We start from the raw sequence: 23585 nt of genomic DNA on the forward strand, positions 1-23585 counted from the left end.
TGTCCGGATTTTGTGTACATTTTAGGTTAACTTTCTATCAATTTTAGATTTTCGATTGAGAGTCCTTTTAGAGAAAAAAAATAGAAGTAGAAACTATGAAAAAGACTAAAAGAAAAAAAAAAAAAAAGAGAGAACAAAAAAAATACTCAAGGGTGCCCCGGAATCGTTCGCTGGATGGATGCATTGTAGAGGAATATTTTTTTTTTTTTTATTTCAACTTTAGGTACTATACGTACGTCACAATATCTAGTACCAGCTTGAGTATCCTTTCTCTGGACGGTCCATTGATTCTTTTACTTGTGTGTGCACAGGACGTCGAAAGCCTTGTTAAAGGACGTGTTGGTTGGTCGTTGGTCGTTCGTCTACTGATATATACACTTGGTGGGGTGGAAAGCTGATGCAGAAAATTTTAACAGTACAATACAAACTGATAGAGTAGAAATAGAGAATAGGGTAAGGTGGGTAGGTGGTGTAATGGGTGGAAGATGAAGTAAAATTTCATATCGTGCGGTATGGTTGGGGGTTCGGTTCGGGATAATGTGCCTAAGTTTTCCCTCAGAGTATACACAGTTCGAAATACGTTCTGGTAGCATTGATAAAGATTCGTATTTCCGACGAAACTTTTTAACAAGCTTGAAGTGTTTCTGTCGAGTGGGTAAGTAGCTTTGATATTCACTTCTGGCATCACCATCAGTATAGATGGTTAGGGTATAAATAGTATGTAGGTTGGTTAGGCTGAGGGTTGCCTTCCATATAGCCGCTTGCCGCGCTCACACAAGTTCATGTCTATATTACCCTCTGGAATTATTTATGAACTTTCGTTCGGGGAAGTGTCCGGCGAAAAATGTGTGTGTTTTGTTTTGTTTTTTTTTTTATTCTGTTCTGTTCAGTTCATCCTTCGTTCTAATGTCCAACGGCGCGGCATGGCGTTCATTCATTCGGTCGTATACTCTGTTTTCGAGCCGAGTGTAAAACTGCCTTGCATAGCACTAAGATAATGGACAATAAGGGATGGACAGATTTCTGGGTCAAGATACTGTCATTTGACAAAATGGGCGAAACATTGAAGTCTAAAAAAAAAAAAAATTATACCAGAACAACTTTTCTTTTGTGAAGGTTCATGTGAATGTTCGAAACATAAAAGAATGATAAGTAGGAAGATATGTCAAAGCATATTGAAATATTTATATATTTTTATACATTTTTTTTGTTCTATGAATGTATGTATGAGTGGAAGGAGTTGCTCTGTTGAAAAACTGGCAGTCATAATTCAATCGATATTGGCTCATTAAATTTCCATTGTTATTTATTATAATCGGATTTGTTAAATTAATTAACGGTATACAAAGTTGTAGAAGATTGTGATACATGTATATATATATTATATATTTGAAACAAATATAGAATACAAATTAAATGCATTTTGTAGAGTTGAGTTAGAGGTTATAAAAGGGTTTTGGAATGAGTAAATGATATACATTTTCAAATAATTACATACAAATTAGAAAAAAAAATGAATAATAAAGCATTTGATTTGACCACTAACATAAAATATATGCCATCTTGCTCATACTAAACCCTTCATATATTAATTTTTTTTTTATTAAAGGGCATCCATACTTTTGAAGCATATAAAGTGTGGAAAAGGGATCATCAAACTCCTTTGCCCTGCATTTTTAAATGAGCAAATGAGTTCGCTTAGTTTACTATAGCATTGATGTGGTCGTTTACTAGTTTCAACGTTTTTAAGTGACTTCTAAAAATTTTTTTTAAATACTTAGAAAAATGATTATTTTTTAAATACATTATGATGAAATGTAAAGCTATATTTTCATCATAAGTCGTGCATTTAATTCATTGGTTATTTCCGACTATTATAAAAATTGGAATGAGTAATGATGTTTTACAAATGAGGGAAAAGGTTCTTGATTTGATGGAAAGTTTAAACTGAAATGAATTTTTACAATTTCTTACATACATATTTATTGGAGGAATACTATCTACATCAGCTGAATAATCATCATTAAACGATTAAAAATGAATTGAAAAAGTACTTTGCAGTACAGGATATTATAATAACACATTCCGGAATAATTTATGTAGATTTTCAAAAAGAATGATTATTCAACGTTAGCGACCTCTTCAATAAAAATATAAACACATTTTTAAAAATAAAATTTACAGAGTTAACGGGTTTCCAAAATGCTTTTAGGTTCTTTTCCAATCAAATAGTTATTGGAAAGAGTTTTTGAAAGAGTTTTTAAAAATTGGTATGCCATTCTTAAGGAAATATTAGTCAACACATAAAAATGAATTTTTGAAATAAGTCATTTGCCCGTTTTCAAAAAAATTTTGATATACATAAAATTTCAATAAAAATGTTTGTTAAAATTGACTATGCAGTTTACGTGGAATTCACTTTTCTTTCTTCCTTAAAATATAATTCTTGGGAATCACCGAAGACTGATAGTTACCAAGTTTGAAGAAAATCATGGCATTGCAGTGGTTTAAGCTATAGCTGGATATATTATACAGACAGAAGAGCAGGATTTACTTCTCTGGTATTCTCTATAATCGTTATAGCTACGAATATTTGACTCATATAAACTTATGCGTTTTCGATTGGAATCACTCAAGGATTCACTCATACTGAAATCCAATAAAACAGTTTGAATTGCTTCCACTCAATTCTATTTTTTTTTGTGTTTGTGTTTGTTTTTCTGTGAAATTTAAAATGTCAAATATGGCATAAGACTTGAAAAATAATTAATATGTGAAGAAAATAGTACCTAATATTCAACAAATTAATCGGGAATTCGTTTTGCAAAATATTTTAAAAGTTTAATTTATTTGTTTGAAAATAAATAAACAAATTAATTTCAGAAAACGAAAAAAAATTGAATGAAAAATAATAAAAAACAATGATTGAGTGTATCTTTGGCATGTGAGTATTAGTGTATTAGTGCTTCTTGATTTGATTCTGATTTGAAATCAAGAAGAGAATTTCTCTTCTGAGAAGCGTTCTGGCTGTCATTTTCATGCCAATAAAACGGTTTCAGAAGTCTTCTGAATGATTCCGAACGCTTCCGGAGAGCCAATCGAAAACGACATTAGCATGACAACTTTTGAAAAGTTAATTTTTGTTGGCTCAGTAATTGCTCAGTAATATAAACTAAAAAACCAAAAGCGCGGCAATTTTTTTGAGTTTGCAGTTTTTATATTAACCCAATGCTTCAATTAATTGGCCAAACAAATTTTAAAATTTACCAAGGATTTAAGAAATAGAGGGTTTGTCATGCTAACTTGATGTGGAATAGAGTTAACAAAAAAGAGATTTTATTTTTGAAGTTATACTTCTTATGGGAGGGTGAGTATGAAAATTTACTTTTTGACAAGAATGTCAAAGGGATTATGACGCGATCACCCTGGGTAGCAGGGCTGTCGTTTCAAATTTAGAGTAGGCAGTACTTTAGTATTTAAAAATGCAGTACGCCGTAGTACGGCAAACATAAAACACACAACACGTTGCAAGTTACATGTTTCATGTGGCAAGTTGCATGTGGCAAGTTGTATGTGGCAAGTTGCATGTGGCAAGTTGCATGTGGCAAGTTGTATGTGGCAAGTTGCGTGTGGCAAGTTGCACGTGGCAAGCTACATGTGGCAAGTTGCGTGTGGTAAGTTGCATGTGGCAAATTGCGTGTAGCAAGTTGCATGTGGGAAGTTGCATGTGACAAGTTGCATGTGGTAATTTCCATGTGGCAAGTTGCCAGGGTTGCAAAAAGCTCACATTTCAGCTCAGCTCAAATTTGAGCTAGCTCACTTTTGAGATAGGTACCATAGCTCAGCTCATTTGAGCTGAGCTGAAAGTGAGCGCCCCCAACTTCCAACGCCTATATCTCGGAATTTGAAGAAAATGGAAAAAAAAATTTTGTTGATGCCAAAAGGTAGCGGGGACTCTAACCTATATTTGGGTCCAACTCCCATCCCTGTAGGTCCACGCGTTCTCAAAAAGGGAGAACTTAAAAGTAAAAAAAAAATAGGCACGATTCTGAAAAAATAGGCATGATGTGGCGGTTTAACATGGAAGGCGATTTTTTAAAAATCTGACAATGTGCAAAGCGTAGGCCCATGACACAAGCTATCATTTGGCATCACTCCCAAAAATTGCTCTCAAGCGGTTTAGCTTCTAGGAGCGTTCAAAGATTCAGGGACTTTTCGAAAAAAAATTTTACCTCAACTTTCAAAGGCGATTTTCTCGGAATTTTGAAAAAAATCGAAAAACCGGATTATACCACTATCGGGTAGCTGAGAATATAAGCTTTCATATAGCACCACTCCCCTGTCTCAAGCGTTCAGCTTTCAGAAGTTTTTTCGCGCGCCCAACTTCCAACGCCTATATCGCGGAATTTTGAAGAAAATGAAAAAAATTTGTTTGATGCCAAAAGGTAGCGGGGACTCTAACCTACATTTGGGTACAACTCCCATCCCTGTAGGTCCACGCGTTCTCAAACCGGGAGAACTTAAAAGTAAAAAAAAAAAATAGGCACGATTCTGAAAAAATAGGCATGATGTGGCGGTTTAACATGAAAGGCGATTTTTGAAAAATCTGACAATGTGCAAAGCGTAGGCCCATGACACAAGCTATCATTTGGCATCACTCCCAAAAATTGCTCTCAAGCGGTTTAGCTTCCAGGAGCGTTCAAAGATTCGGGGATTTTTCGAAAAAAGATTTTACCCCAACTTTCAAACGCGATTTTCTCGGAATTTTGAAAAAAATCGAAAAACCGGATTATACCACAATCGGGTAGCTGAGAATATAAGCTTTCATATGGCACCACTCCACTGTCTCTAGATCAAAGCGTTCAGCTCCCAGAAGTTTTTTCGCGCCCCCAACTTCCAACGCCTATATCGTGGAATTTTGAAGAAAATGAATAAAATTTTTGATGCCAAAAGATAGCGGGGACTCTAACCTACATTTGGGTACAACTCCCATTCCTGTAGGTCCACGCGTTCTCAAACCGGGAGAACTTAAAAGTAAAAAAAATAGGCGCGATTCTGAAAAAAAAGGCATGATGTGGTGGTTTAACATGGAAGGCGATTTTTTAAAAATCTGATAATGTGCAAAGCGTAGGCCCATGACACAAGCTATCATTTGGCATCACTCCCAAAAATTGCTCTAAAGCGATTTAGCTTTCAGGAGCGTTTAAAGATTCGGGGATTTTTCGAAAAAAAAAATGTACCCCAACTTTCAAAACCGATTTTCTCGGAATTTTGAAAAAAGTCGTTAAGCGTATACCGTACGTTCTGAACCGCACAACATGTGTAAATTTCACAGAATAAATTGAAAACTACATGGACGCAAGGAGGATGAAAGAATTATATATTGTTCACTTGATAAAAATGTAAAAAAAATAAGTGGGGATTAATTACTTAATAATAGAAATTAAAAATATCAAATGAAATTCATTTACATAAAACTGAATGAGAAGTATAACTTCAGTCGCGTGTACATGTGTACACACACTCTTTTTTTTTTTTTTTTTTTTTGAGAAAACCAAAAGAGATATATTATTTTCGATTTCACGACATAATTACGGCAATTAAACTTTAAATAATTAGGGAAAAAAAAAATTGAAAGTGATCAAAAATTAAAAGTTGTCATGCGAACTTTATATAAAGTTGGCATGACAAGCCTTTGTGCACCGATTCTGACCAAACTAAGTGCGCTTCAATTTTTTTGACTTCACGGCATAAACACGGCAATTATGCAGCAATTACTGAGCCAAAAAAAAATTAACTTTTCAAATGTTGTCATGCTAATATTATACGGGTGAATATTTGCTTTGAGTAGTTTATTAAGCAAAAAAAATATCTCTTACAATTCAAAAAAAAATTCTTCTTATACAAGAAACAAAATGGCATAACTCTTTTCCTGGTCAAAACTATTTGGAATAAGGTTTACAAAAAAACAAAATGAAATTCCTTAACAAATCTAATTCATTCTTAAAGCTTTCGAAAAACACATTTTTAGCTTTTGTAAAAATACTCTTTTGAAAAATCAATTCGTTCACAATTCTTCGGTTTAATGTATGGATTAATAGTTTCTTTTGAATGGTATATCAAATTTGTTTTAAAAATGTTTGAAATTTTGTATATATAGACCATTTTATCGTAAGCGACAGCATAGTTTACAGAAGAAAACTCAATTACCTACTGTTAGATACATCTATTAAAACAAAGAGGAATCATTCAAATAGAACCACAGGAGGTTCTACTTGAAGAATATAACTGACCTACTCAAAACTTGGAATATAAATAGGAGCTGATATTTATAATGTTTGAAAAACTAAAAATCAAAAATTACAATCAAATTAAAAAGCAAAGGATCAAGCAAGACGAATTTGGCTATTTGAAATACGAAATATAATATTGAAACGGACTTTACCAAGACTTTTATTAACCGTTTCTAACACTACTTAATTGGAGCTGATATTGATTTGTATGTTTTCTGGTGCAGCTGTTAACAAAATTAAGACAAAAAAATAGTATCCAATTCATTCTCAGTAAAGAAAAAAATAGAATTAAGTGTTGTCCGTAATTTAAGTTTTTTTTCGCACTTACGATAAATTGTTGGAAAGGGCGCGATATAAATATGTAAAAACCGGCTACGATTTACCATCAAGACTAAAAATTATTCCGCTATCCGAGTTTTCAAATATCCTTACAAATTAAGCATAGTTTGGATTTCAAATATAATTTTAAAAAAACTATTTTGAAATAGCCATTTTAATTTAATTTAATTTATTTTAATTTACTATTTTTAAATTGCTTAACTTTATTAGAGTAATACCTCTATTTAATTTTTGTCTCTTTGGTTTACACTTGGTTTGATGTTTGCTTAACCACAGTTGTTTAAAACTCTACACTCATTCCCCTAAAATAAAATAATTGAAATATGAAACATAGAAAATGTCCTTTGAGTTTAAATCATTTTACAATCAACCCCTTGTTTCATAACCAGTTTAATGAACTTTTTAAGGGTTTTGTATTTTAATGACCTAATTTAATTTCTTACCATAATCAAAGTTGAACCAAGAGAAAAAGGTTAATTTTAAAACCGACCACTTGCGGTTCATAAATGTTAGCATATTTCCCCAAAATGTCGTTAGTCAATTTGACAAACGTAAAGAAAATAAATCCTTCAAATATTTTTGAATAACACAAACAAACAAAAATCAACAACAACAACAACAACAACTAAAACAACTATTTTCTCATCATCCATCATCGATAGAATTTAATACCCCGAAAAATAATAATAATAATAATAAAATCATAATAAATCTGTCCCCATAATCTCAACCCCCCGTGTGAACGGCGCTCTATTTTCAACATAAGCAGGTGGCCCATAGGACCTAAAGGCTAAAGGTATTTTAAGCTCAAAATTAGTTATTTTAATTAAAATTTTAAATTTTCAACTGTTTAACTTAAATGAATATTTATAATTCGGCCATGAATATTAAATTAAGACTAATTAATGAAATTCCACAATTAGTTTACACAAAATTTGACTTGCATATTATTTTATCTATCTGCATATACCTATACTAGGTTTATAGTACACAAAATTTGACTCTCTCAAATTCACAAACACAAAGTGTATGTATAGAAAGGAATTTTGACGAAGCAACCTTCATAATGCCAAAATAGTAAGTATACGCCACCTCACCATCGTCATCATCATCATCAACATTGTCATCATCGTCATCAGCACTGTCGCACATCCTTGTGATGTTGTTTTAAATTTCATTTCAAACAGGAAAATAAAATAAAAAAAAAAGAAAAGATAGATAAAAAAGTGTGCTTTAGACTTTAAGCTACTTAAGTGTTTTTATTTTATTTTTGTGTCTTTTGTTATATTCGCGCGACATGGTGGTGTTGTGTATAGAGCCCAGACCAGCCCAACAATCTAGTTCCATCAAAAAAAAAATCCATTATGTTAATTTACCGTGTCAGGAAGACACATTCATCCTTCCATAGAGTCCTTATATAGTCCTTTTCTGTTCCTTTTCCGTATAATATGGTGATGGTATATTCCGCCCTAATATTATTCTGCTTATACTATGGTATATAAAAGGAGAAAACTGATAATAATACTATGGTTATAGAATGATGGTAAACTGCTTTTGTCCTTTTTATGGGTAACTGGGCTGCATGTCGACGAACCCTTTTATCGGAATTAAAAAGTCCTTAAAATCCACTATTATATCTGAAATGGTTGAGCAGAAAAAAAAAATAATAAAAATAAAAATAAAAAAAAAAAAACAACTCAGAAAGATGCACAACCTTCCTCCTTCGCCATTCTCTTATATATCCATCCATCCCATTCCAACCTAAATAATATAGCTTAGATTTGATGTATTTATGAGTGACAGTCATAGAAGTTTTTCTCCCACATTTTTTTTTAAATTGTGATATAGGTACTGTAAAGGTAAGTTATGGATTTGATATAAAAATTCGAAAGATATAATTTCTAGGGATTTTAATCAAACATGACACACAAAGGACTATAGTGTATATTCTAATAAATTTGCGGTCTCTTCTAAAAAAAAAAGGTTGGGACAATTCTTGCAAAAGATAGAGGTTAGGCCCTTTTTCTTAGAAGAACTAAATTTGGATGCAGGGATAAGAAAACAAAATAGAAACAAGTGGGGTTCAGACAAATTTTCGAGCTTTAGGTAGGGTCAGTTTTACAGTCATCTTCAATTTATGTATTCTCAAAAGGGATTACCAAAAGTAGGTCTTATGTGCTTAATACCACCAAGTTGGAAAATTTTATTTTCAAGCCTAAAAAAAAAAAAAAATTCCTCTTCCATCTGAAATTAAGGCAATTATTGAAGACATTGAATTAAAAATTGTTAAAAAATGTCTTAAAATCTATACTCGACAACAAAGTTTTTGATGGTTTGGTGATAGAAAAAATGTTTAAATTTTCAATTTTTCTTGTGAAGTACTTTTAAGATAGAGAGCAGGTTCCCAAAATACTGTTTTTAATTTTTTTAACATTAAGGCCTTAAACTTTAAATGCAAAGTTATAGGGATAATAAAATGACTATTAACGCCCCTCTTCATCAATTTTTTTAGATTTTTACCCCTTTTTAAATGATTTTGACTTCTGTTGCAGTAACCAAAAAGTGCTATTAAATGTTTATAATGTTGAATATTTTGCGCTCAATTTAAAAATTCAGGGTCGGGGAACCGAAAGGGGAGAGAGAATACTTTAATTTGTCTTTTTATACCTTGGACTCCAAGAAAAATAAAATGCGCGACTGAGTCGAACTCAAGACTGTTTATAAAGTGTTTATATACAAATTTCATTGATAACTGTAGGGTAGGCTGGTAAAAGAGTGCGCGGGCGATAAGAGTGCGCAAAGCGATTTACTACGAATTGAAAGGGGATATAAGACTGAAAACTTTTTGACTAGTGAAATCGAACAGGGCAGACAAAATAGAATGCCTTTTTTTTTAGAAATCAAAATATATTTTTCTAATGGTTTTTTTTGTGCGCTGAGCTCGAATCCGAAGCCAGAAAAATTCTATCACATCACGTTTTTGAGATATTACAATGCAAAACATCACTAAAACTAGTGTTTTTTGACGTTAAAAATTCAAAATCTCAAAAATGTTGCACGTTAGAGCTATTCTAATGCTAGATTCAAATTAAGAAGGTCAAATTCCATTAGAAAAGTATAGTTTAGTTTCTATTGAAAATTATTTCTTGCCAATTTTACTGTCATTTACGGAAAAATCGATAGGCTATTTTTTCAAATTAAATTCGATAAAAAATAAAATAAAAATATAACAAAGTAATTTTTGACCAAGTTTTGTTAAAATCCAACCATTTTTGTAAAAGATAAAAATAAAAAAATAAAAAATCGTGTTTTTGCATTTTTTTCAATATTTTTGAGGTTATATAAAAAAATTGATTTGAGTAAAAGTTGTAGACACTTTTACGATCTACAACTTTTCCATTTAACTTTTTTCAATAGGAGGTCTACTTTTGACAGAAATTGTAAAAAACCACGATTTTTGACACCCACCCCACTTTTTCGTCCACCCACCCCCTTTCCCACAATTTGTTTGTGGGCAATTTATTTTTCCCCTTTCATACACCATTTATCCTAAATTTTCCAACCACCTTTATGCTGCTTATAATTTTTTTATTTCCAAAAATTATTGGCACTGGTCTAATATTGAACTTTCGACAAAATAAATATATTTGAAGAACACATAAGATTGGTCAAAAAGTGCATTGTGAAATACATTAGACTGATTCAAAAAAAAATTTTTTTTTTGTTCAAAGCATTGTTGAAAATTTTGTTGGAAATGACGAAAAAAAATATTGTAAAAGTTTCAGCAATTAATGTTAACATTTAGTACCGCCGCATCGCGAATTTCTATTTCCCATACGATTTGTATGGGAAAGATTGTGTATTTGTGTTTAGAATTTTTTATCTTTTTAATGGTTCATCAAAAAGGCTAGATTAAATCGTCATTTCTAACAATATTTTCAACAATGCTTCGAACAAAAAAAAAATTATTTTTTTTTTGAATCAGTCTAAAATACATATACAGGGTGTCCCAAAAGTAATGGATCAAACGAAGTATGCTGATAGGGGATCTTAAGGGCTCTCAGAATTTGGTAACTTGTTCATCCCAAATCCTTACGGTTTTCGATTTAATGCGATTCTTGTGAAATTTCGAAAAATCCTTACTTTGCAACAGTATTTTGCTTCCTGCGCCCATAATTGATTTTTGTTTTTTAAAATTCTTTTACAAAAACATTGCCAAATAATTAGGAACAATTAATTAATCAAAATATTTTTTATTCCATACGCCATTTCGCGGCGAATTAACTAACAGTTTCAAGTTTTATAAAAAATCTATTTCTAACTTTTATTTGAGAGCAACATCGCAAAAAAAATTTGTACGGTGTGAGAATGGTTTATTATTTTAAAAAGTTGCCCTGTTATTCTAGTTTTCAAAAATGTATAAAAGTTTCCAAAGTTGCAGTTAGATCACAAAATATTACAATTTGAATTCAACAAAACAGGCGTTTTCAGAGCAAAAATACAAACAAAAATAGAAGCTTTTGTTCAAAGAAAAATAAACAAATAACAGTTCGAGAAAATGTGTTTATTTTTGGTTGTTTTTTGTTCTGAAAAACCGTGTTTTGTTGAATTCAAATTGTAATATTTTGCGATCTAACTGCAACTTTGGAAACTTTTATACATTTTTGAAAACTAGAATAACAGGGCAACTTTTTAAAATAATAAACCATTCTCACACCGTACAAATTTTTTTTGCGATGTTGCTCTCAAATAAAAGTTAGAAATAGATTTTTTATAAAACTTGAAACTGTTAGTTAATTCGCCGCGAAATGGCGTATGGAATAAAAAATATTTTGATTAATTAATTGTTCCTAATTATTTGGCAATGTTTTTGTAAAAGAATTTTAAAAAACAAAAATCAATTATGGGCGCAGGAAGCAAAATACTGTTGCAAAGTAAGGATTTTTCGAAATTTCACAAGAATCGCATTAAATCGAAAACCGTAAGGATTTGGGATGAACAAGTTACCAAATTCTGAGAGCCCTTAAGATCCCCTATCAGCATACTTCGTTTGATCCATTACTTTTGGGACACCCTGTATATTCTTTGATTTTATGTCTGAACGTTTAAGAGTGCGCACCATGATTATGTATAAGAGTACGCAAATGGATGGAACAGCAAATGGATCCAAAATCCAATGCTATCTAAAACTTCAAAATAACTGGTATTTGTCCATAATCCAGCAAGCAGGAGCTAGAAAAGGCAATTCCTACAAAAAAGATACCAAATACAAAAGAAACGAATGCGAAGGAACTAAGATGTGCTGAAATTTCCTCGGAGCCATGAGTCGAAGACTAAATAGAATGTTATTCATGCAAGGAGTGATGGCTCGAAAATGCACTGTTTATTTAAAGTTTTGTTTGCGACTTTTGTGCGAAATTACGCCTAGGCACTCTTACAAACTAAGTCACGCATTCTTACACAATAGTATGTATAAGAGTACGCAAATGACATAATGTGTTCTTTTGTTCATAACTAATGAATTAATACTTTTTTGTTACCAGTTTTAAGTTTTTTTGGTTGCTTTGAATATAAACTAATTAATTAAATTATCCCACGCCTCGTTAATGCATTAAAAAAAAATTACGAAATCGTTAGAACGGTTTTTAAAAAACTAATTTTTTATAATAATTTTTAGAGAAAAAAATAAAATTGGTATGCCATTTTTTAGCAACTATTAATCAACACCTAAAATAAAAATTTCAAACAAATTCAATGTCAGGTTTTCGAAAATTTGATTTTTCAAAAAAAAATTTCGAAAATTTTTAAAGACCTAAAAATTGTTTTTTTTTAAATTTTTTGATTTATATTAAAATATAAATGCTTTTGCATAAAAAAATTTGTTAAAATTCAACATAGCTTTGTTTCGGAAATAGACAGAAATTTAAACAATGGTTCTATGGGAAAAAAAATGTTTTCATAGAAAGATAGACCTTGTTTAAAGAATATTTCTTGAATTTTTTAATCAAAATCGTATGAACCGTTTTTGAGAAAATCAAACTTTTCTAAAATTAGTATGTGGAGGGTACCGCAATTTTTGTAAAAAAAAAACAAAAATATTCCAAAAACCCCTGTGTACAGTGCCCAAAAACTGATATATTCCAAGTTTGAAGAGTAGCTCCTTAGACAGACCGACAGACATTCTGACAAACGGATTTTCGAGGCCAATTTTTTTCCCGTTCTCTATCATAGTAACATCATGTTTGATTGTTATCTCAACTTTTTATTTTGTACGAATGCATTACTTGATTTATATGTATATCACAAGTAAAAAATTTAGTTATAATGGAAACAAAAACCTGCTAATAATTTTTGTAATATAACGTCGAATTTTCCTTATTTGACTGTAATATCTGTTCCTTTTCGAGCGAAAAATGGCTTAAATGGCTATAACTTTTTTTTTTAATAGAGTACTCAAAAAATAGTAAACAATCTCATAATTCCAACTCCGATAACATTTAGATTTTAGTGCAAGTCCTTACAACCCTTCTCATGTATTTAATTTTCTTAAACTCTTTTTTTTTTGTCTTGCATTTGGTAAAGTATTTACATCTAATGATGGGGATATTAAAGCAAAAGTTCCGTGTACAATCCTATTTGGGATAATAATATGAATATTGCAGGTATACATTACTACTGGGGTATTTGGAAAGTGAATTTCTATTTATTTTTTTTTTTTTTACTTTTTTTTCTTGTAATTTATCCTTCTTTTGAGTATATTTATGTATACCCATCATAAAATCTCCATTGAAGTAAAGTGTTTATAGCGTTTAAAAAAAAAAAAAAAATAAAACTATTTTCTCAATGGGTTATGCGGGTAAAGGGATTTTGAAGATTTCTATTGTACTTTACTTCTCAATGAGATTCAAGATGCATTTGCATATTGGACATTTTTCTTAAGTGCACTAACTTAACGTCTTAGAAGAAATAAGAAGAAGAAGAAAAAAAGAAGTAAGGGATTATAAGAAATACAAGGGTTTAGTGTTACTTTATCATATTTTAGTTTTGTAAAAAAAAAGAAGATGAAATATTAAAATGCATTTTTAATTTGAGAAATATAATAATGCATTTGATAGTTCCTTGATATTTTTTTTTTATTTAAAGGAGTGGGTGCGAGGTCATTTTATCATTTTATAAATAAATTGTTTCTTTTTTTTCAAAACATTTTGAACAAGGAAATTATTTAAAAAAGGAAATACATTACACACTTCATTTAAATTCTGTTAAATTAAAATATTTTGTCCTTAAACGCCATCAAAAATTGTATTCACGTTTTGGTCAATTCATATTAAATTCTTAAATTCTGTATTAAATTCCTTACATTAACTTTAAACCTCACGAATAATTGAAGGTACGGTGAAATAATCACACAAATCGTTATTTTCAGTTACCTGCTTGTAACCAATTATAAACTAAGGAAACAGCTATATAAGCCTACATCCTGTCCAGTCCTATATTATTTGTTTATATGTATACTAACATCTCTTTTAATTTATACCCTCAGGGTTTGTTGTTTATATATGTATATGTATTTGTATGGTGCATATCCTCACACTCACTCATAGCTGTCGACTGGCGGTGGCGGCTTCAACTGAAAGGACTCCAAAATTGCATTTTGCTCTAATGTATTGGCGCCTTTTTTTCGTTGCCAGTGTTGTTGTTTTTTGTTGTTGTTGTTGGTAGTTTAACTGATGCCAGGTTTGGTGTTCTTCAGCCCTTATTGGCATATCTAATCCACATTGACATATAACTAATATTAAAAGCATTTTAAAGCTCTTATAGTTTAGTTTTGGTGCAATGTCATCGATGTCCTCCATTCCTCTATAAATGAGTATATATGACAACAAACAACCAAACGAACTGATGCAGTACATTGACCAACCATATCTATACTTATGAACATGTATCTATAACTGCACTATACAACATTGCTCCCTCTAAAACTTCCTTTTTGGTACACTGAAATGGACCGTAATGCGCGGGTGTCGCCAACCAACATGGTTATCATGGACGACAGCAGCTGAGCAGCACCGTCATCTGAATGATAAATTTCCTAAGGATATGCATGTGTTCAAAAATACGCGTTTATTCTACATCAATATATTTTCATATATATACGTATATGTAGTAGATATGTATATGGATTATAATCCAGTCAAATAAGGGTTTAACCTCGGAATGAATGTTAGTAGAAATTTTTTTTGCTCAATATCTTCCTTTTGCCATTCTATAACATATCTCAAAAGTCTAGAAAAATCTCATGTCCGCTTGTGGCGATTTCAAGGTCAAATCGCGAAATGGAGATTTTCAAAATTAGCAAAAATAGGCTATGGTATTATATACACATATGATACATGATTTCAAGGTATTTTTTAATGCTGATTCCAAAAAATCTAAAATCAAGACAATCTGACGTCTCTGAAAAAAGTTATACCTGTTTTTCATCTGTCAACGCATATTATTATAACAGTTGCAAACTTACTCCCGAAAAACCCTTAAAAGTTATGGTAGATGAATCAAATTTTGAATTAAGATTTTAGAACCCATCATTATTAAAAATCAAAACAATCCATTACAAAAAATATATATACCTACGAAATAATGGTATTTTTTGATGGAGGGGCAAATTTTAGGATATGCACTAAAGAAGATTCTTGTTCATCTTAGGAATAAGTGCTAATAGGCTAATTTTTTCATTTTAATCTTTGTTTGGATATTCTTTAACTACCCTCAAAAATCTAAAAAGATTTCATGTCCGCAAGTCCTAATTTTCTTGGTTTGAAAATAAGGTGCAGATTTTAAAAAATTAATAAGAAAAGTTTAAATTTTTATATGTATACCAACATAAGCGACATGATTTAAAGGTTTTTTTTAACACTTATTCCAACAAAACTCACAAACAAGTCAACCTGACCATCCCTGAAAACTAATGCACCTTATTCATGTTGATCTGACACAAATATCTGAAGAGTAGTTTTTCAATTTTTTCAAATCTGCACCTTATATTCAAACCAAGAAAATTAGGACTTGCGGACATGAGATTTTCTTAGATTTTTGAGGGTAGTTAAAGAATATCCAAACAAAGATTAAAATGAAAATATTAGCCTATTAGCACTTATTCCTAAGATGAACAAGAATCTTCTTTAGTGCATATCCTAAAATTTGCCCCTCCATCAAAAAATACCATTATTTCGTAGGTATATATATTTGTTGTAATGGATTGTTTTGATTTTTAATAATGATGGATTCTAAAATCTTCATGCAAAATTTGGTTCATCTACCATAACTTTTAAGGGTTTTTCGGCAGTAAGTTTGCAACTGTTATAATAATATGCGTTGACAGATGAAAAACAGGTATAACTTTTTTCAGAGACGTCAGATTGTCTTGATTTTAGATTTTTTGGAATCAGCATTAAAAAATACCTTGAAATCATGTATCATATGTGTATATAATACCATAGCCTATTTTTGCTAATTTTGAAAATCTCCATTTCGCGATTTGACCTTGAAATCGCCACAAGCGGACATGAGATTTTTCTAGACTTTTGAGATATGTTATAGAATGGCAAAAGGAAGATATTGAGCAAAAAAAATTTCTACTAACATTCATTCCGAGATTTACCCCTTTTTTCTCCTTATTTGACTGTATTATTAGTTTATTTTGTTGCAAAGACAGAACTGTGTAAGAATTTTTACTTATATTTTACTAATCTGTCGGAATATTCATTAATTTTTGAAACAATAAATCGACAAAACGATTGTCGTTAACTTGATCTTGTTTTTTTTTTCTCGTGGGTTTGGGTACCACGTTGGGCGCCACTATTAGAAGTATGGATATAAAACTCTAATAGAATATTTCTAATAAATCCCAGAAATGTAAAATATTTCTCCACTACTTTATCCTTGAATGTTTTAAATTCTGCATTTAAAATAGCTTAGTATGAAAATGCTTTCAAAGTTAGTGTGATCTATATTTATTTTTTTAATGAAACTGTAAAAACAAATATTTTATGACCAGAAAGGAGACTGTACATCAAATGAAAGGTCTTGATAAGTGTACTATTTTTTTGTATGGGCACAAGTCTGTATCTCGTACACGGAAAGTGAAGTTATGCATTTTATGTTCAAAAATGTTAGTAGTAAAATTCAGAGAAGTATACATTTTGACTATAGATGCTCGATTAAATTGACTCAAAAATATTATAATAACGGTGTTGGAAGTTCAATTGGCCTATTCCATCCCCAGTTTTCAGCCATGACGCAATGCAATTTTTGGTTTTTAGAACACTTTTGTATTGAGTGGGACGTGGCCCATTGATTGGTCTAACAAATAGAGACATATATCAAATGAAAGGTCACGATGAGTGTATTATTTGTTTATGTGGGCAAAAGTCTGTATCTTGTGCAGGGAAAGTGCAGTGATTCATTTCATGTTTCCGTGGTGCTTAGTGAGAAGAAAATGTATGTAGGTATCAGGGGCGGACTGGCCCACCGGGCATTCTGGATTTTTCCCGGTAGGCCCTCGGGCAAGAAAACATTTCTTAAAAGCACTTGAAATTCAATTTTTAAATTCACTCACGTCATGCTTCAAGTCGGTTTCTGGCCTTTTTAGTCAGTATAAATCTATTGTGCCCCTTATGGATCTTTCAAGACCTATAGAATTATGCTTGTGAGCCCCCTATGTATGTTTCGAGGACCACAGAATTATGTTTGCGGCATTTAAGTCAACGTAGGCCTCCTGTGGATCTTAATGGGCCTACCGAATTCTGTTTGTGGCCCCCCTATGGATTTTCAAAGGGCCCCATATGGATATTTCGAGGCCCACTGAATCATGTTTATGGCGTTTAAGTCAATGAAGGCCTCCTATGGATCTTTAGGGGCCTACCGAATTCTGTTTGTGGGCCCCCTATGGATTTTCAGGGGGCCCCATATGGATATTTCGAGGCCCACAGAATTATCTTTGTGGCCTTTAAGTCAATGAAGGCCTCCTATGGATCTTTAAAGGCCTACCGAATTCTGTTTGTGGGCCCCATATGGATCTGTCGAGGCCCATAGAATCATGTTTATGGCGTTTAAGTCAATGAAGGCCTCCTATGGATCTTTAGGGGCCTACCGAATTCTGTTTGTGGGCCCCCTATGGATTTTCAGGGGGCCCCATATGGATCTTTCGAAGCCCACAGAATCATGTTTATGGCGTTTAAGTCAATGAAGGCCTCCTATGGATCTTTAGGGGCCTACCAAATTCTGTTTCTGGGCCCTTTATGGATTTTCAGGGGGCCCCATATGGATCTTTCGAAGCTCACAGAATCATGTTTATGGCGTTTAAGTCAATGAACCCCTCCTATGGATCTTTAGGGGCCTACCGAATTCTGTTTGTGGGCCCCCTATGGATTTTCAGGGGGCCCCATATGGATCTTTCGAGGCCCACAGAATCATGTTTATAGAAGGCCTCCTATGGATCTTTAGGGGCCTACCTAATTCTGTTTGTGGGCCTCCTATGAATCTTTGGAGGCCTACCGAATGAGTGTGTGAAGTTAGCCCCCCTTTTTTTGAAATTGTTATTTTTGAAAGTTGTTGCAGGTTGTTCCCGATTTGTTCCGGATTGTTCCAAATTTTTTTTGAAAAATTTTCAAAAATGGAGGTTTTAGAGCCAAAAAACCGTTTTTGACCTAGCCCCCCTTTTTTCGAAAATTGAAATTTTGAAAGTTGTTCCGGGTTTAAAAAGTTGTTCCGAACATTGTTCCAAATTTTTGGACCTCTAAGTTCAATATTTCGAAAGTTAGGGGCCAAAAACCAAAAAATTCTAGCCCCCCTTTTTTCGATTTTTTAGGTTTTTATATTTTTTTTAGCTTTAAAAAGTTGTTCTAAACATTGTTCCAAGAAATTGAGGTCCTAAAGTTTGTATTTTTAAAGATATGGCTTTGGAAACTTTTTTTCAAAAAACTAAAAAAACGACTTTTCCAATTATTATTTTCCAAATTTTTTTTCTGAAATCGAATATTTAACCATACATACATATTTGGAGTGAGTTTCAGTCTTCTACAGTAAGAGTATCAACTCGAAAATGCACTTTCAAAATAAATCGTGATGTTTTCACATTTTCAAAAATTTCCATAGGCCCCCCTTTTTCGAAAAATAAAATTCCAAAAGTTGTTCCAAGTTGAACATTAATATTTCTAAAGCCAAACCAAAAATCGTTAAGAAAAACAAACAACTAGCCATTTAAACTAAAAAAAACGATTTTAGTAAACTCTTGCCCCAATTTTGCTCCCCTTTTGAAAATTTTAAGATCCAAAAATTAAAACAAATTAGTCTTCTGATTTTCTTTAACGTGTTAAAATATAATATGTTTCAAAGATATATCAACCCCCCAAAAAAATAAAAAACCCCCCACCACCCCCCCAAATTCGAAAACCGAAAATCCAAAAACACACACATATGTATTATTATGAAAACCAAAATGTTCCCAAATTTTATCAAAAAATAATGAAAAATATGGATTTTAGAGCAAAAAAACTATTTTTACGATATTAGAAAAAAATTCTTATTGAACATCACAAATTTTCAAAAATTAAATTTTAAAAAACAATATTGTGATAATATAGTCCTTACAAATTAATTCCAGTTAAAACATAAGAAAAAAAAAATGTATATAAGTTTTTTTCGAAAACGTGCTCCCCCGACCCCCTTTTGACCAAAACTGAGAATATCAAATTGAATACTTATAAAAACGCCCACGTTAAAAAACACTATACGAGTTTCATACCATAAAACTTAGACTTAGATACTTTAAAAAATAAAAAAAAAAATTTACGATATAACAAAAAAAAAAAAATTCTGGCTCCCCCTTTTCGAATTTCAAAAATCCAAAACTTGTTCCAGGTTGTTCTAGGGCTCTTCTAAATTGTTCCAGACTTTCGCTTCTTAATATTGATTTTTAGTATGAAAAATTTCAAAAAAATGCTCCCCCATCCCCCCTTTTGACAAATCCAAAATCTTAAAGTTGTTCCAAGTGCACAATCACTCAAATCCAATTGTTCCAAAGTTTCATTCAAAAATATTCAAAACTGAGCATTTTAAGCCAAAATTTCATTTAATATGGGAAAATCATGTTAAACTTGTTCTGGCTCCCCTTTTTCGAATTTCAAAAATCCAAAACTTGTTCCAGGTTGTTCTAGGGCTCTTCTAAATTGTTCCAGACTTTCGCTTCTTAATATTGATTTTTAGTATGAAAAATTTCAAAAAAATGCTCCCCCATCCCCCCTTTTGACAAATCCAAAATCTAAAAGTTGTTCCAAGTGCACAATCACTCAAATCCAATTGTTCCAAAGTTTCATTCAAAAATATTCAAAACTGAGCATTTTAAGCCAAAATTTCATTTAATATGGGAAAATCATGTTAAACTTGTTCTGGCTCCCCTTTTTCGAATTTCAAAAATCCAAAACTTGTTCCAGGTTGTTCTAGGGCTCTTCTAAATTGTTCCAGACTTTCGCTTCTTAATATTGATTTTTAGTATGAAAAATTTCAAAAAAATGCTCCCCCATCCCCCCTTTTGACAAATCCAAAATCTAAAAGTTGTTCCAAGTGCACAATCACTCAAATCCAATTGTTCCAAAGTTTCATTCAAAAATATTCAAAACTGAGCATTTTAAGCCAAAATTTCATTTAATATGGGAAAATCATGTTAAACTTGTTCTGGCTCCCCTTTTTCGAATTTCAAAAATCCAAAACTTGTTCCAGGTTGTTCTAGGGCTCTTCTAAATTGTTCCAGACTTTCGCTTCTTAATATTGATTTTTAGTATGAAAAATTTCAAAAAAATGCTCCCCCATCCCCCCTTTTGACAAATCCAAAATCTAAAAGTTGTTCCAAGTGCACAATCACTCAAATCCAATTGTTCCAAAGTTTCATTCAAAAATATTCAAAACTGAGCATTTTAAGCCAAAATTTCATTTAATATGGGAAAATCATGTTAAACTTGTTCTGGCTCCCCTTTTTCGAATTTCAAAAATCCAAAACTTGTTCCAGGTTGTTCTAGGGCTCTTCTAAATTGTTCCAGACTTTCGCTTCTTAATATTGATTTTTAGTATCAAAAATTTCAAAAAAAAATGCTCAAAAAAAAGTATGGCGTATACGTACTTTTTTTTATATCAAAGAGGCCGCCAAATATCAAAAGGGCCGCAAAATTCAGTCTTGCCCTCCCCCTTTTTTACAAATGCAAAAGTTGTTCCTAACGCAAAAAAACTTCAACTAATGAAATAAAAATATCTTATGTTTCAAAGTTTTAAAAGTGCTAAATTAGTTTGTCATTTTAGAAATTAAAATACATATCAATTTCATCAGCTTGTCCTTTTAATTCTGTATTAACAATACAAATTATAATTTTAGCTTAGTCTTTTCTAAAATGTAAAAAATTAATATATTAAATATACAGGGTGTCCCACAGTCACCGCCCCAAATAAAAACCATGGATTCCTGAGGTCATTTTAAGTCCAAAAACTTAAGAGGTAATTTTCTCGTTTTCGTCCCGTTTTCGAGTTAGCAAGGTTTTTATGATTTTTGCTCTCTTGTTCTTTAACTGGCCTTATCTTTGCCAAACTAAGTTTGATTTGAAGGATTTTTTTTACGACCAATCAAGAATTTATTACAGTTTTAGTTTGTCTCAAAACTTTTTTTCCTGCGGACAACCGTTTCTCCACAATTTTGCATCAAACACAATTTTCTTCGTTTTTTAAGTTGTTTTTTACACTTTCATATCATATAAGTCAAAAAAAACACGTTAACGTATTAATTTTTTGTGCTTTTTATTAAAGCCCCGTTTATTTTCATAAAAAATAAATAAGTTTTATTTCATAAAAAAGGCTACTGAAAGTAATTTAAAAAAAATAAACAAACTGAGTGAATTAAAAAATAAATAATATTTAAAAACAAAGTTAATTTAAATGAACTAAAACTTTTTCTGAGCTTTATCTATTTGTTCTTTTCTTAACCACAATAGCTCAGAGAAAGTTTTTAATTCATTTAAATTAATTTTTTATTTAAAAATCATTATTTTTTTTAATTCACTCAGTTTGTTTATTTTTTTTAAATTACTTTCAGTAGCCTTTTTTATGAAATAAAACTTATTTATTTTTTATGAAAATAAACGGGGCTTTAATAAAAAGCACAAAAAATTAATACTCGTTAACGTGTTTTTTTGACTTATATGATATGAAAGTGTAAAAAACAACTTAAAAAACGAAGAAAATTGTGTTTGATGCAAAATTGTGGAGAAACGGTTGTCCGCAGGAAAAAAGTTTTGAGACAAACTAAAACTGTAATAAATTCTTGATTGGTCGTAAAAAAAATCCTTCAAATCAAACTTAGTTTGGCAAAGATAAGGCCAGTTAAAGAACAAGAGAGCAAAAATCATAAAAACCTTGCTAACTCGAAAACGGGACGAAAACGAGAAAATTACCTCTTAAGTTTTTGGACTTAAAATGACCTCAGGAATCGATGGTTTTTATTTGGGGCGGTGACTGTGGGACACCCTGTATATTTAATATATTAATTTTTTACATTTTAGAAAAGACTAAGCTAAAATTATAATTTGTATTGTTAATACAGAATTAAAAGGACAAGCTGATGAAATTGATATGTATTTTAATTTCTAAAATGACAAACTAATTTAGCACTTTTAAAACTTTGAAACATAAGATATTTTTATTTCATTAGTTGAAGTTTTTTTGCGTTAGGAACAACTTTTGCATTTGTAAAAAAGGGGGAGGGGATCAATGGCGCTCGTTAGTTGCTAGGGCCTCTGGGCAAGACTGAATTTTGCGGCCCTTTTGATATTTGGCGGCCTCTTTGATATAAAAAAAAGTACGTATACGCCATACTTTTTTTTGAGCATTTTTTTTTTGAAATTTTTGATACTAAAAATCAATATTAAGAAGCGAAAGTCTGGAACAATTTAGAAGAGCCCTAGAACAACCTGGAACAAGTTTTGGATTTTTGAAATTCGAAAAAGGGGAGCCAGAACAAGTTTAACATGATTTTCCCATATTAAATGAAATTTTGGCTTAAAATGCTCAGTTTTGAATATTTTTGAATGAAACTTTGGAACAATTGGATTTGAGTGATTGTGCACTTGGAACAACTTTTAGATTTTGGATTTGTCAAAAGGGGGGATGGGGGAGCATTTTTTTGAAATTTTTCATACTAAAAATCAATATTAAGAAGCGAAAGTCTGGAACAATTTAGAAGAGCCCTAGAACAACCTGGAACAAGTTTTGGATTTTTGAAATTCGAAAAAGGGGAGCCAGAACAAGTTTAACATGATTTTCCCATATTAAATGAAATTTTGGCTTAAAATGCTCAGTTTTGAATATTTTTGAATGAAACTTTGGAACAATTGGATTTGAGTGATTGTGCACTTGGAACAACTTTTAGATTTTGGATTTGTCAAAAGGGGGGATGGGGGAGCATTTTTTTGAAATTTTTCATACTAAAAATCAATATTAAGAAGCGAAAGTCTGGAACAATTTAGAAGAGCCCTAGAACAACCTGGAACAAGTTTTGGATTTTTGAAATTCGAAAAAGGGGAGCCAGAACAAGTTTAACATGATTTTCCCATATTAAATGAAATTTTGGCTTAAAATGCTCAGTTTTGAATATTTTTGAATGAAACTTTGGAACAATTGGATTTGAGTGATTGTGCACTTGGAACAACTTTTAGATTTTGGATTTGTCAAAAGGGGGGATGGGGGAGCATTTTTTTGAAATTTTTCATACTAAAAATCAATATTAAGAAGCGAAAGTCTGGAACAATTTAGAAGAGCCCTAGAACAACCTGGAACAAGTTTTGGATTTTTGAAATTCGAAAAAGGGGAGCCAGAACAAGTTTAACATGATTTTCCCATATTAAATGAAATTTT

The 23585-nt window shown here is 31.4% G+C and overlaps 1 long non-coding RNA gene across 1 annotated transcript; it reads right to left on the reverse strand.

The window, feature by feature from the left end:
- Positions 1-7915: 7915 nt before the first annotated feature.
- Positions 7916-8467, reverse strand: LOC129918056 (uncharacterized). The gene is made up of 3 exons (XR_008772914.1): positions 8347-8467; positions 8158-8269; positions 7916-8101 (listed from the first exon to the last, which is right to left on the reverse strand). It is a non-coding gene; the product is annotated as an uncharacterized LOC129918056 (long non-coding RNA).
- Positions 8468-23585: the final 15118 nt, after the last annotated feature.

Source organism: Episyrphus balteatus, chromosome 4 (genome assembly GCF_945859705.1).
Source record: "Episyrphus balteatus chromosome 4, idEpiBalt1.1, whole genome shotgun sequence".
Taxonomy (NCBI): Eukaryota; Metazoa; Arthropoda; class Insecta; order Diptera; family Syrphidae; genus Episyrphus; species Episyrphus balteatus.